The sequence below is a fragment of the Dasypus novemcinctus genome, chromosome X (assembly GCF_030445035.2).
Source record: "Dasypus novemcinctus isolate mDasNov1 chromosome X, mDasNov1.1.hap2, whole genome shotgun sequence".
NCBI lineage: Eukaryota > Metazoa > Chordata > Mammalia > Cingulata > Dasypodidae > Dasypus > Dasypus novemcinctus.
This window is the reverse complement of record NC_080704.1, coordinates 123,696,906-123,714,638: the sequence shown is the minus strand read 5'-3', so window position 1 is coordinate 123,714,638 and position 17,733 is coordinate 123,696,906. Positions and strand designations below refer to the sequence as shown.

General features: G+C 39.0%; 1 pseudogene; it reads left to right on the top strand.

Moving 5' to 3' along the window:
* The first annotated feature begins 1,889 nt into the window (after positions 1 to 1,889).
* On the top strand, positions 1,890 to 8,831 carry LOC101438553 (pumilio homolog 2-like; annotated as a pseudogene).
* Positions 8,832 to 17,733: the final 8,902 nt, after the last annotated feature.

The window sequence follows — 17,733 nt, the reverse complement described above, 5'->3', positions numbered from 1 at the left end:
AGGACCCAGCAATTCCTAACCTAGGTATCTCCACAAAAGAATTGAAAACAGGTGATCATGAAAAACTTGCGCACACATATACATAGAAGCAAAATTGACAATAGCCAAAAGGTAGAAACAACATAGATATTCATTAACTGATGAATGGATAAGAAATGTAGTACATCCTTATAGTAAAATATTCTTCAGCAATGAAGTACAGATATATGTTACAATATGGATGAATCTTGAAAACATTATCCTAAGTGAAAGAAGCCAGCAACATAAGGTTACAGATTGCTTGATTTTTTTTATATGAAATGACCAAAATATGCAAATCCATAGTGATGGAAGATAAATTATTTGTTGCCTAGGTCAGGAATGTGAGTGTGTGTGTGTGAAAGCAGATGAAGTGTGACAGGCAAGAGATATGGGTTTCTTTTTGGGGTGAGGAAAATGTTCTAATGGGAAAGTTTTGGAGTATGGAGCTACAGGACTCTGTAATTTTACCATAACAAATATTAAACAGGCAGGAACTGTCTGAAACAACTACTCTGAAACTCTGGAGGACGGAAAAGCACTATAAATCATCCAGGGAAGAGTAGGAGGAAGAGATAGATAAACTATGGTAAAGATAAGAAAATTGCTTTCTTTGCCAGCAGTTATTGGCACCCATTCCCCACTTTCATGTCAAACCACCTTGGAGTATAGTTTCTGCGTAGCTTGCTGGTGACAGAAAAGAACATAAAAATCCTGTTCCCAAGAACAGGAATGGATATGGCTGATCACTCAGAATGGCTTTTGATTAGCAAATTCATACTGCTGGATGCCTAGTTCTGAGAGCAGCCATTTTTTTAACCCTCCTCAGATGGGGCACCGATGGTGGAGACTTAAAGACACAGGACTACAGAGGAAAGTTAGCTGAAGGGCTGCATTTGATGTGTAGTCCAGAAAGGATCAGCTTTAGGCAGCCTTCAGGGAAGATTTTAGCACCCTTCCTGTTCCCCTCCCCAGGGCATTTTTAAGCTTGTCTGTGTCTCCTTCAAGGGTCTCTGGTGGTATCTTGGCTAGGAAACACTGACTTGGGAAAGTCTTCTTCAGGTTGTGTCCTTCAGGAAAAAGCAGCTAGAGGCAATTGTAAGAACATAAAAACCTATAGAGGAACACAATCTAGGATAAAGGACTGCAGGCTTTAAACATGTGGGAGAGGGAAGTCTATCTGCTGGGAAAGAGGGGACAACCAAATTACTGTCAACAGGGGTACTCCAAAACAACTAACAAGCAGAAACCCAGGACAAGAAAGAGGCCCAGAAAGACAGGGAAAACCCTGCATACTGCATTTGCCTTGGGCAGACCTTCCTATAGAAGAACTCCATCTCAAGAAAACCTTTGGGGAAACGGACTTTGGCCCAGTGGTTAGGGCATCCGTCTACCATATGGGAGGTCCGAGGTTCAGGCCCCGGGACTCCTTGAACCGTGTGGAGCTGGCCATGCACAGTGCTGATGCGCGCAAGGAGTGCCGAGCCACGCAGGGGTGTCCCCCGCGTGGGGGAGCCCCACACGCAAGGAGTGCGCCCGTGAGGAAAAGCCGCCCAGCGTGAAAAGAAAGAGCAGCCTGCCCAGGAATGGCGCCGCCCACACTTCCCGTGCCGCTGACGACAACAGAAGCGGACAAAGAAACAAGACGCAGCAAATAGACACCAAGAACAGACAACCAGGGGAGGGGGGGAAATTAAATAAATAAATAAATCTTTAAAAAAAAAAAAAAAAGAAAACCTTTGTCTTATCACCAGCTGGTTACAAAACCAGGAAATAGACATCTCAGGAAGTAAATCCCAGAGGTAACATTTTAAATATTAATATATAAGTGTACAATAAAAGAGTATAAGCCAACAAAGAAATAAGAAATGATGGTACTTCTAAAGGAAAAGGACGAAAATACAGAAAACACCAATGAAAATGGCAAGAATTTGGATATACCAAACAAAGCCCTTGAAAATTTCTTTAAAATGCTCAAGGAGATGAAGGAAAATACAAAAAACTAAAGGATATGAGAAAAACAATGAATGAGCAATATAAGAATCTTAGTAAAGAGATAAAAATAGTAAAAGGATACCAAACAGAATTACTGGACTTGAAGACCACAATATCTGAAGTGAAAAAAAACCTAGGAGGGTTTCAAGAGCAGATTAGAGCTGGTAGAAGAAAGAATCAGTGAGCACAAAGGCAAGACACTTGAAATGAGTCAGTCTGAGGAGAAGAAAGGAAAAGAGAGATATTAAAAGCAAAAATAGCCCCTTCTTCAGAACAGCATTTTCCCAAAACTTTGTCATTTTCAGAGGACTGATTTAAGGCTTTTGCCTACCAAAATGTTTTTGGGAACCTGATGATTCAACAAAAGATGGACAAAAGGCACATTTCTTGGAGATGATGAATATAGAGAAACTGCATGGGGAATATCTCACCATTCAGTGGCCCAGCATATTATGATACAGAGACTATCTGGACAGGGTTTTCATGGAAATAGTGAAGTAAATTCAACACTGTCTCCACGATCAGAAAGTGGAGGCCTTGATGTGAGCATAGTACAATATGTAGTAAGTTCCTCTCCTGCTGATCAATTGGATTCTCTATTTAGGAAGGGAACTTTTTTCACTAGAGTTGCTGAAAGATGGACCTGAGAAAGGAGATAAAAAATGGCAAGGCTTCTCCATTTGAGGAGGACCAAAACAGAGATCTTAAATAAGGAGATGATTCTAAAATAAATGGCACAGGTTTTCAAGATGGAATGGATGCTGATTGCAAAGATTTTACTCATACTCCTGGAAGTAATAAAGTCTCTCCAGCTGAAGTGGCTGAGCACCTGGGCCCTAATACTAAACTTTCAGAAGGACTGGTGCCTCCTCCTGATCCTACAGCTAATAAACCACTTGTTGAAGAATTTTCAAATCCTGAAACTCAGAATATGGATGCCACAGAACAAGTTGGTCTGGATTCCTTACAGTTTGACTATCCTGGTGGTGATTAGATAAAATGGACTCTTCAGGAGTTACGTTAGCCTTTTTTATTACTACAATTCCCAGAAGCTGCTTTTTCAGAGTACCGATGCTCTAATACCTCTGCAGTTAAATGCAGCTCAGCAGCAGCAATATGCACTGTCTGCAGCCACATATAGCAGGTGTGTTCTCAGCAGGCCTTGCTCCAGCTGCATTTGTGCCAGATCCACATATTATTAATCCTGCTCCTCCAGGGACTGATCCATATACTGTAGCAGGATTGGCTGTAGCAGTAGCACTAGCACGTCCAGCAGTGGTTCCACCCCAGTATTAAGGTGTTCCATGTGAGGGTATATCCAGCCAATTTATTTCAGCAACAAGCTGCAGCTGGAGCTGAGCTGCAGCAAACAACACAGCAAATCAGCAAGTAGCATCACAAGCTTAGCCTGAACAGTAACAGGTTCTCAGTGCTGGAATGGGTCAGCGCCCTCTTACTTCCAGGCAGGGTCAGCAAGGTGAGTAGGTAGAATCACTTGCAGCAGCCATAGCAGCAAATCCAACTTTAGCTTTTGCTAAGGGTCTTGCCACTGGCATGCCAGGCTATCAAGTGCTAGCTCCACCTGCCTATTATGATCAGACGTGTGCCTTAGTGGTTGGCCCAGGAGCAAGAACTGGCCTTGGTGTTCCAGTTCAATCAATGGCTCCAACATCTGTTTTAATAAGTTCAGCAGCAGCACAAGCTGCAGGTGCAGCAGCCGCTGGAGGAACTGCAAATTCTCTTACAGGAACTACAAATGGTCTATTTCAACCAATTGGCACACTCAGCCACCACAGCAGTAGCAGCAACAGCAGCAGCCAAGCACCAGACTGCAGTGTAATTCATTTTATTGGAGCAGTTCTTTGGCTAATAGCTCCTAGAGCAGTTCTTTATTTTCTCATTGACCTGGTCCACCTGGAAGTTCACCTCTTGGCTTTGGTAATAATAGTTCTTTGGGTGCTGCTATAGGCTCAGCCCTAAGAGGATTTGGCACTTCTGCAAGTAGTAGTGTCACAAAGAGAGAGTCTCTATCTACTAGCTCCGACTTACACAAAAAATCTAATTGCAGTCTAGCACCCATATGGCAACCATTTTACAATAGTATGGGATTTTCCTCCTCTCTAAGTCCAATAGGCATGCCTCAGTGAAGCCAAATTTCAGGATATTCACTTATGCCAGTGCCATCACTTTCATCACATGGATACTCATCCAGTTTTCATTTAGGAGGACTGGCAAATGGTACTGGTAGCTATATTCTCTGCAGCACCTGAGCAGAAGCAAAATACTGAAGTGTTTCAAGCATTTCCAGTCTGTTTACCTCCAGCAGCCAGCTGGACTTTGGTATAACAGGTCTGATATTATACCTTCTGGCCAGAATAGATTATTGGAAGATTTCAGAAACAACCACTTTCCAAACCTTCAATTTAGAAACTTGATTGATCACATAGTTGAGTTATTGCAAGACCGACATGGTTCTAGATTCATACAGCAAAAGCTAGAGAGAGCTACTCCAGCTTAGTGTCAGATGATATTTAATGAAATTCTACAAGCAGTTTATCAATTAATGACAGATGTTTTTGGTAACTATGTTATACAAAAGTTTTTTGAGTTTGAGATTTTGGATCAAAAATTAGCCCTGACTACTCATATTCATGATCATGTTCTATCCTTAGCCTTGCAGATATATGGCACCATGTTATTCAAAACACATTAGAATCTATTTCCTTTGACCAGCAGAATGAAATGGTAAAAGAGCTAGATGATCATGTACTCAAATGTGTGAAAGATCAGAATGGGAACCATGTTGTACAAAAATGTATTGACTGTGTTCAGCCACAGTAACTAAAGTTCACAGTAGATGCCTTCAAAGGACAAGTATATGTGCTTTCAACTCATCCTTATGGATGCAGAGTAATTCAGCACATCCTAAAGAATTGCACTTCAGAACTTCTAACAGCACCTTAAAAGAACTCCATCAATGTACAGAGCAGTTGGTACAGGATCAGTATGGCAATTATGTTATTCAAGATGTACTGGAATATGGTTGACCTGAAGATAAGAGCAAACTCGTTTCTCAGATCAGAGGAAAAGTCTTAGTTCTGAGTAAACACATATTTCCTAGCAGCAATGTATTAATGGTAGAAAAGTGTCTTATTCATGCCTCCCGTGCCAAGAGAGCTTTACTGACAAGATTTGCTGCCAGAAAGAAGGTCCTCACAGTGCCTTATATACCAAGATGAAGGACCAGTATGCCAGTTACGTGCTTCAAAAAGTCATAGACATGGTTGAGCCTGCTCAGAGAAAGATAATCGTGCACAAGATTCTAACACACATTACTACTTTGTGCAAATATACATATGAGAGGCATATTGTACTAGTCAGCCAAAGGGGTGCTGATGCAAAGTACCAGAAATGGGTTGTGTTTTTTTTTGTTTTTTTGGGTTTTTTGGGGGTGGTGGTTGGTTTTTATAAAGGGTATTTTTTGGGGTAGGAAATTATAGATACCGGACCATAAAGCATAAGTTACTTCCCTCACCAAATTCTATTTTCATGTGTTGGAACAAGATGGCTACACAACACTGTTCAAGGAAATCAAAGAAGACCTAAATAAATGGAAGAATATAGCCTGTTCATGGATAGGAAGACTAAATATTATTATTAAGATGTCTATTCTACCAAAACTAATCTACACATTCAATGTAATCCCAATAAAAATTAACACAGCTTTCTTTAATGAACTAGAGAAATTATGAAATTTATTTGGAAATGAAAGAGGCCCTGAATAGCCAAAGACATATTGAAAAAGAAAAATGAAATTGGAGGAATCACACTACCTGAATTCAAAACATACTACAAAGCTACAGTAGTGAAAATGGCATGGTATTGGCACAAGGATAGACCCATGGACCAATGGAACCGAATTGAGACTTCTGATATAGATCCTCATATATAGAGCCATATGGTATTTGATAAAGCAACCAAATCTTTTCAACTGGGAGAGAATGGCCTCTTCAACAAATGGTGCCTGGAGAACTGGATATCCATATATAAAAGAATGAAAGGGGATTATCAACTCACACCTTATACAAAAATCAACTGAAGATGGATCAATGACCTAAACATATTTTTTTTAGACTTATTTATTTATTTCTCTCCCCTCCCCCCATCCCGTTTGTCTGTTCTCTGTGCCTATTTGCTGCGTCTTCTTCTTTGTCTGTTTCTATTGTTGTCAGCAGCATGGGAATCTGTTTCTTTTTGTTGCATCATTTTGTTGTGTCAGCTCATCGTGTGGGTGGTGCCATTCTTAGGCAGGCTGCACTTTTTTTTTGCCCTGGGCGGCTCTCCTTATGAGTTGCACTCCTTGCGCATGGGGCTCCCCTATGCGGGGGACACCGCTGCGTGGCACGGCACTCCTTGTGCTCATCACTACTGCATGTGGGCCAGCTCCACACGGGTCAAGGACCTTGCATGTGGTAGACTGATGCCCTAACCACTGGGCCAAGTCCACTTCCCCATCAAAGACCTAAATATAAGAGCCAAGACCATAAAGGACTTGGGAAGCAGTGTAGGGAAGCATCTACAGGACCTTGTAATAGGAAACGGCTCCATGAACTTCACACCCAAATCTGGAGCAGCAAAAGAATAAATAGATAAATGGGACTTCCTCAAAAGTAAAGCCTTCTGCACCTCAAAGGACTTTGTCAAGAAAGTGAAAAGAGAGTCTACACAATGGGAGAAAATATTTGGAAACCATGGATCTGATAGGAGACTTTTGTCTTGCACATATAAAGAATGCCTATATCTTGAAAATAAAAAGACAATCACCCCTTTTAAAAAATGGGAAAATGATTTGAACAGACACTTCTCCAAAGAAGATATACAAATGACTAAAAACACATTAAAATATTCTCAAAATAACTAGCTATTAGGGAAATGCAAATCAAAACAACAAGATACTATCTTATTGTTGGATATGTGGGAGTACCATATATTGTATATGTGAATTAATGTGATCTAAAACTTATGTGAAAACAAACTTAATAATTAGGAAAAAAAGAGAGGAGGTAGACACTGAGGAAGAAATGGAAGGAATTGCCTTGCCACTGTACATACAGGGCAACACCTATAGCAGTGATAAAAGGAAAAATGTCAAAAACAAAGCTTTTTCATTTTTTCATTTTTTGATACCTCACTTTATTTTTCCTTTATTTATTTTTTCTAAATTACTATGTATTCTATATCCAACCCTTAAACCTATGACTATATTCCATTTTACTATTAACGGAATCTGGCAATATTTTGGAGTTCCTTTTTGAAGAACTTTTGGACTACAAAGAGGTTCAACTATGGTGGTAAAGGAGCACTTGTGTGGAGTATTATTGGTCGGGGGCACATGGTTGGGAAGGAGTTCTCCAGGGCATATATACAGGATACATAGAAAGGTTTGGATATTTTCATAGTGGTTTCAGTTGGAAATGACAGATTAGAGAGTGCTGAGTTCCTGACCAGGGGAGCTCTATCACATTCCCAAATGGACCAGCAACAACCCCCCAAATGCAATGGCAAAGACCAACAAAGATGGATGGTGTACACTCAGGAGACCCAAATCTCTGAACTGTCTATGTGATGGCCAGGTCTGGACCTCAGCAGACTTGCAGCTCCTACTCTCTGGTTTCTTGGACTTACCCTGGCCCTCTGACAGGGAGGTGAAGAGGGTGAACCACCACACCAGGGAGCAAAGAGTGCCTACAGCTGCAAGCAAGAGAATTGTATCCATCATCCATGTGGAATCTAAGCCCCCTCTTGCTGTACAGGGGGACTAGACATAGCCACCCCAGGGTCCACAGGATGAGGGAATACATTATGGATTAGAGTGGACTTACTGGTGTCCTATTGTGGAACTGTTGTGATTAGTAAGGGAAAAAATTGTAGTTGTGATGTGGAGAGGGTGGCCGCGGTGGCTGTTGATGGTAGGGAGACAGAAGAGATATGGTGTGGGGGCATTTTCAAGATTTGGAGTTTTCCTAGGTGGTGCTGCAAGGACAGATCCTGAACGTTGTGTATCCTGTTGTGGCCCACTGGGTGGATGGGGGCAGAGTGTGTACTACAATGTGGATCACTGTCCATGTGGTGCAGGGGTGCTCCAGAATGTATTCACCAGGTGCAGTGGATGCGCCACATTGATGGAAGAGGTTGTTGATGTGGGCAGGGTGTGGTGGGTGGGGTGGGAGTTATATGGGAGCCTCATTTTTTTAATGCAACATTTAAAAGAAAATAAAGAAAAAAAATATAATAAATGAACAACTCAACTATGTATTTTCAAAAAACTTTTAAAGCAAAACTATGAATTGACTTTATTCATCCATTTGTAAATTTTTAAAGTTTTTTTTTTGTATATTTGGGAGTGAGGGTTGATTGAGGTGAATTATAAATTATATCTAGCCCTGAGCAGAGACCTATCAGATTGGATTGGTGATAAAGCACAAAATGCTTGTATATGATGTAATTGTATAAAAAGTAAATAATAGAACACTGCTGTCATATATTTTTACCTTGTAAAGTAAAAAAAAAATAGTTTTAAAAGTGAAAAGTACTGTATTTTTTTAATAAACTGGATAAGCCTGGTAGGTCTATGATCCCATAACACAACAGGTTTATAGAGATGTATATAGTATTGATGTGAGCTATGGGTGGGAGGCTCTTTGTCTCTTCGGAGATAACCTTAACCTAAGCTGTTTGTCTTGACTTGCAGGTGTGGGATGGTTACCATGGCAACAACTCCAGTCCCAGGAAATAGTTTATCAATGCAAACTCTATAAACTTTGAATATTCAGGGGAAATGCAAACCAAATGTGCTAAAAGCTTATCTAGAATGTATGACGTCCATGCTAAAAGCTTACCTAGGATGTAGAAGATATATGCTAATTCAAGCCTATTGAGAACTGAAACAAAAGAACCATTTGGCCTTTCCTCTCTGTATAAAAGGGACTCAAAAATCTGGTTCGGTGAATACATCTCTGAGCACCGCTGCACCTCTTGGTCAATGGTGCAATGAATGTTTCATGATGATGGAGGAGGTTGTTGTTATGGGGGGAGGAGAGAAGTGAGGGGGGTGAGGAGTATATGGGGACCTCATATTTTTTTAATGTAACATTAAAAAAATAAAGACAAAAAACGTGTATAGGCTAAAATGTAGGCCATAATGTAACTAAAAAATGTTAAAACTGTATAGTCTGAAATATAAACCATAATGTAAATGAAAAAAAAAAAATCCGGTTCGGGGCTCAAGATTGAAACAGAAAGCTCCTGAGTCCAGCCGGCCATCAATAAACCATTTTTCCTTCTCAAAATCATTCCTGAGTCCTGGCCTCTCTATATGCAAATAATTGAACCTCTCTCAAATTCTACAAGAGTATAATAGTCCTTTGTGGGTTTTGTGTGTGGGTGTGTGTGTGAAGACTTTTATACAAAATTAACAGTCAACTGCATAACTATTATTACTATTTTAAAAGAGAAAGTTAAGTAGTATTTTGGTAACAACATCTATCATACAAAGGAAACCTCAGCAAGGAAGGCAAGAATTTAATGATTTGAGAATAAGATAACTTACTTTATTTATAGTGAATGTGGTTTTAATACAAATACCACCCTAAAATGTCTCTGGCAGTATACAGAAATGTATTGTATATACTTACATATGTAGTTGTAAGAGATAGAGAAAACAAAATCCTGGTGATACTTCCATCCAGTTAAGTGCATTAAATGAAAATTTAAGTCCCATATTAAGTTTACAGTTTGGTTTGCAATGAGAAAGAATAGAAATCTGCATTTTGTTTGTCTTATAAAATTACAAGGACAGATTGAGGAAGTGCAGAGATTTATTTTACTTTCTTCACAGTAGTTGCAACAACTAGGAACCAGATAAAGGTGAAAAGGACCACTGAAAAATGAAGTTGATAACTAAGCATTTAAGCATAAGCACATAGTCAGATAGCTTTTTTTTTGCTTCCTATAAATATATGCATTTTGTGTGTAGTAACGGATGTAAGTTTATACTTTGAAAGAAAATCTTTTAATGTTTTATTATAAATGCCTTGCTAATTTCACTCCCCTTGGCTGTATAGGTGTGCATTTACAAACCTTCATGTTGTAAATGGAATTTGTTTTACCTCCATGGAAAAAATTGCATTTTAGTGTACATTTATGTCCAGAATGATGGTCCTCACAGTGCTTTATACATCACTTTTTGACCAGGCATAAAGTGTTATATAATGTAAATTTATTTCTCTAAATCAAAAAATAAATTTTTATCTTCATATGGTTTCAAAGCTATGAACCAGCTTTCTTTGTTATTATTATTTTATAACATAGTTTTTGACTCTGTTAATATAACAAGCTAGGATTTTGGATTGCTTTCATTTGAAGTCAAGTTATTGTGCATAATAGAAAGTATTGGGCTGAGATCTTTGGTTACCCTGGAGGCCAATGCTTTTCTCATCTTATTAAATGTGATGTGACTTTTTTTCTTTGTACAAAAGAATAGCCTACTATCACATAATAGCCAATATGTATGATAACATTTTTTCCTCTGGACATAAGAAATTATAACAGTAACCTATGATGTACATTTACAAGTGGCCTTATGTACATTTCCCAAAAATCTTTTTAAAGCAAAATTGTGACTATATATGTATAATTAAAATTGTTTTTAATCCTTTGACTATGAAAAAAAAATGAAGGCAATATTAAAATATTCTCAGATAAACAAAAGCTGACCTGTCCTACAATCAATGCTAAAGGGAGTTCTTCACACTCAAAGGAAAGGATACTAGACAGTGGTTCAATTCAGGATAAAAAAATAAATACCTATGATAAAGGTAAACTTTTGGGTAATTATAAATTCCAGCATTATTTATTTTATTGTTTGGGATTGATATACTATAAGAAAATTATTAGGAATTGTGAATTCATAAGCTTTTTAATAAATAGTGTCTGCTGTTTTAGCCTAGAACTGTAAATGATTAACTTGTCTATTGTTCTTTGGAATGCTGCAATGCTGCCATGCAGGCAACCCCTCATCTAATAACTAAAAAACAAATGTGTCAAAGGAACAAGTTACCAGAGTGGCATTTGCAAGTCCTGTTTTTATTCCCTGCAAAATTAAAAGGTCGTTTCTCATGAGTTGCATGGCTCTTTGGAGTTCTAATATTTGGAACCCCTTAAAGAGTTCTAATATTTGGAACCCCTTAAAGAGTTCTAATATTTGGAACCCCTTAAAGAGGTCCCCAAGCTGCCAGTCAGAACCACACCCAGGAGGGGACGCTCTGCGTGGGACCTTTTTTCCAGTCAGGACTCTGAACAGCTGCAAAGGGGTTCCCATCCATGTGAGAGATCAGATGTTGAGTTTTCGCCTGATTTGGTGGGTGGTTGTATATACTTTCATTCTTTCCTATATCTTTAACTGATTACTTTCTTTTGTGATTGCTCAATTGTTATAATCATATGATATAACCTGAAAATCATTTGATTGAAGAAAGCTGCCTTTGCATGGCATTTAGAATTTCTGCCTCTTCCTTAGCAGCACATTTTGGCATAGTCAGCAGGATTCATTAGATATTAAGCTTCCATTATTTTTAAACTTTATTTAGCAGAACAGGGATGAAATTCCACTTCTTTCTTACTTTCTACAGGTACTATAATGCACACATATTAAGAGTAATTATAAATCTATGTTATGTGACTTAAAATATACAAAAGTAATATACAAAGTTGTAAGTGGTAAAAGTATAAATGAACGTAGGGAGATGGAGGGAAATAGGAAAAGTATATATACATGCTACTGAAGTTAAGTTAGTACCAAAGCAAATATGATAGTTATATATTTAGGATGTATAATTTTAACCCCATGATAAGTACAAGGAAAATAGATAAAAACATATCTAGATAGAAATGAGAAGGCACTCAATATGGTACAATGTACAAAAGCAATTACATATAAAAGTAACCATTAATGGAATTAAGGAGAAAAATTGTATAAAACTTACAAAGGCTAAATAGCAAAATGACAGAAGGAAGCCCTGCATTATCAGTAGTCATTTTAAATATAAATGGAGTAAACTTTCTAGTCTAAAGGCAGACATTGGTAGAATGGGTCAAAAAGCATGACCCAACTATATATGCTGCCTGTAAGAAACTCACCTTAAATTCATAGTTAAAAGTAGGTTAAAGATGAAAAGTTATAAAAATATATATACCATGCAAGTAGAAAGCAAAAGAGAGCTGGGTAGGCTATACTAATATTGGATAAAATAGACTTTATGTCCAAAACTGTTGTGAGGGACAAGGATGGTCATTATATAATAATAAAGGGGAAAATTCAGAAGGAAGATATAACAATCATAAATATATATGCACCTAACAGCAGCCCCCTAAAATATATGAATAAAATACCACTAGATTTGCAGGGAGAAATTGATGGTTCTATATGAATAATAATGGACAGACCACCTAGTCAGAAGATCAACAAAGAAGTACAGGATTCGAATGATACACTAAACCATCTAGACCTAACAGGCATATGTAGAACAGTGTACCCAACCAAACCAGAGTCCACATTCTTCTTGAGTGCACATGGACCATTTTCCAGGATAGACCATATGTTCTGTCACAAATCAAGTCAACGAAAAATTTAGAAAATTGTATAATCTAAAATATAAGCCACAATGTAAACCCAAATGTTACCTTGTTTGAAATCTATTGTCTCAATATCTGTACATAAGTTACAGTAAATATAGTAAAAATATGTAAAAAGATTATTGCTGTGGAGGGGAAAAGGGTTTTATGTTGGATATGTGGGAGTACTGTGTATTGTATATATGAATTACTGTGATCTAAAACTTTTGTGAAGATAAGCTTAATAATTAGGAAAAAAAAGTAAAAGATAAGATGTAGACACTGAGGGAAAGAAGTAGTTGCCTTGCAAATTAGCATACAGGGCAACACTTACTGCAGTGATGGAAGGCAAAATATCAAAAACAAAGCTTTTGCATTTTTAAATTTTTTGATACCCCAATTTATTTTTACCTTATTTTTTCTAAATTTATATGTATTATATATCTAAACTTTAAACTCATCACTATATTCCATTTTACTATTAATGGAACCTGGCAATATATTGGACTTCAATTTTGAAGAAGTTTTGGATCACAGAGAGGTTCAAAAATGGCAGGGGAGGAACACTGGTGTGGGATGTTACTGACAGGGCACACATGGTTGGCAGGGAGTTCTCCAGGGCATATATCCAGGGTACATAAAAATGTTTGTATATTTTCATAGTGGTTACAATTAAATACAACAACTGAGGGAGTACTGAATTCCTAGCCAGGGGAGCTCTATCACAGTACCTAAAGGGACAGCAACAACCCCCCAAGGGCAATGGAAAAGACCAAAAAAGAAGGAAGGCCCATGGGGGGCTCTGTCGTGGTCCCTAGGGGAGCAGCGGCAGTCCCCCAGGTGCAACGGTAAGGATCAGGAAGGAATGAGGGTCCAAAAGTGAGCCCCTGATACTAATGACTATGCTTGTGAGCCTATACGCCTGAAATAAGAACAAGGCCTAGAGCAGCACTATGCCTATGAGTTCCCTCCTGACAGCCTCCGTGTTACTCAAATGTGACCAGTCTCGAAGCCAAACTCAGCATGTAAATGCAATGCCTTCCCTGAGCGTGGGACATGACACCCGGGGATGAGCCTCCCTGGCACCGAGGGATCACTAGAAAATGACCTTGAATTAAAGGTTCAACGCAGACCAGCAGAATATCCCTGTCTACATATAATAACAAGAGTTAAAAATGCTGTTTGACCTAAAATAAGGGGGAAATGGAAAGGACAAATGAGTTTATATGGCTATGAGTCTCTAAAAAAGAGTCTGGAGGTTGTCAGAAGGATTGCCCTTATGCACACCTGAGCAGAGTCTCAGAGACAGACAAAGTAGATACAACCCCAGGTATTGGTCCTTTTGAGGGCTAAAGAGACCCACAGTTTCTATGGTCATGGCAGATGGGGTTCACTGCCATGTCAGTAGGCCCTTCTTTGGAGCTGGTGTTTCTGCATGATGGAACTGGACTCAGATGGGATCTCTTTTCACAAGACTTTCATGCTACTTTACTGGAATTGTAGTTGGTGCTGGGGCTTAAGATATATCTAAGGGATTTGAATCTCTGGTCTGACAATATGATAGCCAGGCCCTGACCTCAACAGACTTCAGCTCCTATACTCTGATTTATTGGACTTACTCCACTTAGGTAACATGGAGTGGAAGAATGTCAAACACCACACCATGGAGCCTAGAGTGCCTACAACTGAAAGCAGGAGGATTGCATCCAATATCCATGTGGAATCTAAACCCCCTCTTGACATAGATGTGGAATGGACACAACCAAGCCAAGGTCCACAGGAAGGAGGAATACAGTAAGGATCAGAGTGGACTTAATGATGTTCTATTCATGAACTAATGTGGTTAGTAATTGAGAAAATGTGGCATTGATGTGGAAAAAGTGGCCATGGTGGCTGCTGGGTGCGGGGAAGGGGAGGAAGAGAAGAGATGTGGAGGCATTCTCAGGACTTGGAGTTGTCCTGGGTGGTGCCCCAGGGACAATTGCCAGATGTTGTATGTCCTCCCATGGCCCACTGGATGGAACATGGGAAAGAATGGGCTATGGTGTGGAACACGGGACATGGGGTGCAGCGATGCCCAGAGATGTACTCACCAGACGCAATGGATGTGACATGATGATGGGGAAGAGTGTTATTGGGGGGGAATGGTGGGGTGGGGGTGGTGGGGGCGAATGGGGACCTCATATTTTTTAATGTAATATCTTTTAAAAAAATGAATAAATTGAGTAGAATTTGAAAAAAAATAAAAAAGGAAGGCCCAACAATGAGCCCTTTATCCTAATGACTATCCTTGTGAACCTGTGCACCTGAAATAAGAACAAGGCCTAGAGCTGCAGGGTGCCTAAGAGTTACCTTCTGAGAGCCTCTGTGTTGCTCAAATGTGGCCAGTCTCAAAGCCAAACTCAGCATGTAAATGTGTTGCCTTCCCCAGCGTAGGACTTGACTCCCGGGGATGAGCCTCTCTGGTGCTGAGAGATTACTACCAAGTACCAGCTGATGATGTAACTAGAAAATGACCTTGAATAAAAGGGTCAACTCGGACCAGCAGAGTATCTCAATCTACATATAATACCAGGAGTTAAAAATGCTTTTTGACCTGAATAAATGGGGGAAATGTAAAGGACAAATGAGTTTATATGGCTATGAGTCTCCAAAAAGAGCTGGGAGGTTATCAGACGTGTTGCCCTTATGCACACCTGAGCAGAGTCCCAGAGACAAATAAGGTAGATACAACCCCAGATATTGGTTCTTCTGAGGGCTAGAGAGACCCACAGGTTCTATGGTCATGGCAGATGGAGTTCTGTGCCACCTCAGTAGGCCCTACTTTGGAGTTTGTGTTTCTGTGTGATGGAGCTGGACTTAGATGTGATCTTTGTCCACAAGTTTCTCCTGTTACTTTTACCAGAACTGTAGTTGTTGCTGAGGTTTAATGTATAACCAGGGCACCTGAATCTCTGGACTGACCATGTGATAGCTGGGCTCTGAGCCTCAACAGACTTGCAAATCCTACACTCTGCTTTATTGGACTTACCCCACTCAGCTAACATGGAGGTGAAGAAGGTTAACCACCACACCAGGGAGCCAAGAGTGCCTACAACTGAAAGCAGGAGAATTGCATCCAGCATCCATGTGAAATCTAAGCCCCCTCTTGATATAGATATGGAGTGGACACAACCATTCTAAGGTCCACAGGATGGAGGAATAGAGTATGGATTAGAGTGGACTTACTGATATTTTATTCATGAACTATTGTGATTAGTAATCAAAGAAAATGTGGCATTGGTGTGGAGAAAGTGGCCATGGTGGCTGCTGGGGATAGGGAGTGGGAGGAAGAGATGTGATGTGGCGGCATTTTTGGAGGTTGGAGTTGTCCTGGGTGGTGCTACAGGGACAGTTACCAGACATTGTATGACCTCCCATGGCCCACTGGGTGGACTGTGGGAGAGTGTGGGCTATGATGTGGACCACTGACCATGAGGTACAGCGGTGCTCAAAGATGTATTCACCAAATGCAATGAATGTCTCAGGATGATTGAGGAGGTTGTTGTTATGGGCGGAGAAGTGGGATGAGGGGTGTGGGGGATATATGGGGACCTCATATAAATACAAAAGAATAAAAATTAAAAAATAAAAATAAATTTTAAAAAAGCAAAAAAAATAAATAAATGCTTTCAACAACATGGAAGTCAAACAATACATGCTTTCCAACCACAATGGAATGAAACCAGAATGCAATAAAAGAGGGAGAAAAAAAGTGACAAATATGTGGAAATTAAATAGCATACCCTTGAACAACCAATTGCTTAGATAAAAAGAGAAGTGAAATTAGGAAATATCTTGATGCTAATGAAAATGTAATACATCATACCAAATCTTATAGGATGCACCAAGGACAATGTAGAGAGGGAAATATATAGCTCTACATGCATACATTAAAAATAAGAAGGACTTCAAATCATAGACTTAAGTTCCAAACTAGAAGAACTAGAAAAGTAGACCAAACTAAACCCCAAGTGAGCAGAAGAAAGGAAGTAACAAGGATCAGAGTGGAGATAAATGAAACAGAAAACAAATAAGCAAACAAAAAAATAAGAGAGAGAGTCAGCAAAACGAAATGTGGTTTCTATGAAAATATCAATAAAATTGACAATCCTTTAGCTAGCCTGCAAAGATAAAAAGAGACTGGATGGAAATAATTAAAATAAAAAATGAAGAGGGCCTTGCTACTGACTCACTGAAATAAAATGCAGATAAAATGATGCTATGAATAATTGTACACGAATAAATTAGATAACTTAGATGAAATGGACAATTTCTTAAAAACACACAAACTACCTACTTTGACTCAAGAAGAAATAGAATATTTCAACAAACCAATTACTAGTAAACAATTTTAGTAATTATCAAGAAACCTCCCAACAAAGAAAAGTCCAGAAACAGATGGTTTACCTGGGAATTCTGCTGAATAGTCCAAGAAGACTTAACTCCAATCCTTTCAAACTCTTCCAAAAAACTGAAGAGGAGGAAGCACTCCCAACTCATTCTATGAGGCCAACATCACCCTCATACCAAAACCAGATAAAGATACCAGGAGAAAAGAAAACTACAGACCAATAATACTTAAGAATATAGTTGCAAAAATCCTCAATAAAAACAACTAGTAAACAGAATCCAACAGCATCTTAAAAGAATTATACTCCATGACACGTGGGGTTAATCCCTGGAATGAAAGGTTTCCTCAACATGAGAAAATTAATTAAAGTAATACACCACATTAATAGAATGAAGTACAAAAACCACATGTTCATCTCAATTGATGCAGAAAAATGATTTAACAAAATCTAGCATCCTTCTTGATAAAAAGCACTTAGCAAATTAGGAATAGGTCATAAATGAAAATACCACAGTGAACATCATTCTTAATGGTAAACTCTGAAAGCTTTCACTCTACAATCAAAAGGAAAACAAGGATGCCCACTGTCACCACTGTTATTCAACATTGTACTGGATGTTCTTGGCAGAGCAGTTGGGCAAAAAAATGAATTCAAC